The sequence below is a fragment of the Salvelinus namaycush genome, chromosome 2 (genome assembly GCF_016432855.1).
Source record: "Salvelinus namaycush isolate Seneca chromosome 2, SaNama_1.0, whole genome shotgun sequence".
Taxonomy (NCBI): Eukaryota; Metazoa; Chordata; class Actinopteri; order Salmoniformes; family Salmonidae; genus Salvelinus; species Salvelinus namaycush.
The window spans coordinates 66,909,524-66,911,445 of record NC_052308.1 but is presented as its reverse complement, the minus strand read 5'-3'; the positions used below and the strand labels follow the sequence as shown (position 1 = coordinate 66,911,445).

General features: G+C 42.1%; 1 long non-coding RNA gene across 1 annotated transcript; it reads right to left on the bottom strand.

Annotated features, from left to right (window-relative positions):
• Window positions 1-256: 256 nt before the first annotated feature.
• LOC120027692 lies at window positions 257-1,922 on the bottom strand. The gene is made up of 3 exons (XR_005473334.1): window positions 1,750-1,922; window positions 452-575; window positions 257-357 (listed from the first exon to the last, which is right to left on the bottom strand). It is a non-coding gene; the product is annotated as an uncharacterized LOC120027692 (long non-coding RNA).

Below are 1,922 nucleotides of genomic sequence, written 5' to 3'. Positions count from 1 at the left end.
TTGAAGCTCAGAATAGCAAACATGCCAGGACCAATGAGAGAGGGTGAGATAGTCAGGACGGTTTTATAGTGTAATTGTTATTTTTATGACATAGGCATAAACTATCTAGCCTATGCTATTTGCATCCCAAAGACAGAATTCACAAACAGATTTTTTTTAAGGGAGCACAATTAACACTTTCCCCACATAGTCTGTTTCCATCGTCCGTATACAAACATCTTCCATCAAACATCATAAGAAGGAAGCATCTCACCTTGCTCTTCTCCTCGTTCTCAAACACAGGGTTCTTGGGCCGGGAGGGGGGCGACGGCATCAGTGTCTTATCCAGAGGAACCTCCGGGTCAACAGTGACAATACCTGAAAAAAGGCCACAGTTAGGAGTGCCATGGCCAAAAGTGACAAAACCAATGAAAACCTGAAATAGGGTATTTTTAAAATGCTGAAATCCTACCTTGTTTCTTCAGCATTTGATAAGCTTCACTGATCTTAGCCTCATCGGGTAAAGAGAGTGTCCAGCTGAAGAGCATATCTACCAATCTCTTCTTCACCACCTCCGACACTCTGTTACCTAGATACTGGAACAGGAACAGGGTTAATCTGGATGGATTCCATTTTAACACAGCAACACATTATAGTTACAGATCTATGGGGTCAAGGACCAACAGAAAACAGTTGATAGTGATATTATCTATTTACTTTAGGTGACACCCCTTTGATGAGTTCATTTAGAATGTCTGGAGTCATTACATTACATTAACTCTGGAGTTCATTACATTACACTGACTTCTCTATGGACATCAGTGGACAGCTCTTCCCCTCAAGGGCTCTTTGTCTGAAACCTAGTGAGCGTTAGGGTCAATTCATGAAATGGCAGAGCTAAGCAGTTTTAGTTTCGTTCTACTTGATTAGATGAAGTGTTTGGCTGCTTATTACTCTATCAAGCATTTAAAACGTTATCACTTCTGGCATGAGATGTTCGTAAATTAGGATGTAAGCCCACGATCACTTGGTGACTAGCCCGACAATTCCCAGGCAATAAATGAGAATAATCTACTCCTTTCTGTTGTGTTTTCTAATAACTTACCCCTTTTCATTAATCTCCTCTTAGAATGGAGACAATGACATGGGGAATTTAACTTCCACTTTTGAGGAGTATTTTTATATACTCTGCTGACAAGTATTTTTCTCCTCTCATACCGGGGTAATAACGGCCTAGTGCAGTCATTTGGTGTACATTTTGAAAAAAATCTTTCTATATAAAATATATGTATTTATTTATGAGGGAGTGCAGCAGAACCCTCGTCACCCCTACTTCCTGCGGCTATGTTGACATTTTGAACATTTATGGAGCGTTTGTGTATATAGGCTGGTTTCTGTGTATGTTATCACATTTTCAAATGCTTGAGTCTCAAGCATGTTATCCTGTTTCTTTTCCCATGTTTAGATACTGCTACGGAGTTTGAACCTCCTCTGCAGCTCCTCTTAGAACCTCCTCTGCAGCTGTCACGTTCCTGACCTGTTTTCTGTTGTTTTGTATGTGTTTAGTTGGTCAGGGCGTGAGTTGGGGTGGGCATTCTATGTTATGTGTTTCTATGTTTGTTAGTGAGTAGTGGTGTTTGTTTCGTGCATCGTGTTTGCTGGACTGTGTTCGTTTCCCCCCGTGTCTGGGGTTGTTTAAGGAGTACACCCAGTGTGTTAGTAGGGTGGCCTAGTTTCTCCGTGTTCATTAAAGAACATTTGTTATTGCACCTGCTGTTTCCTGCGCTTGACTTCACACTCCGACACCCAGGCCTTACAGCAGCTCCTCTTAGAACCTCCTCTGCAGCTTTAGTGCGCGCTCTGCGACCCCTTCTACGGTTGGATGCCAGATTGATGGCATGCCTCAGTATTTCTTTATCTGTTGCAGTCTGGGAGATGTGACA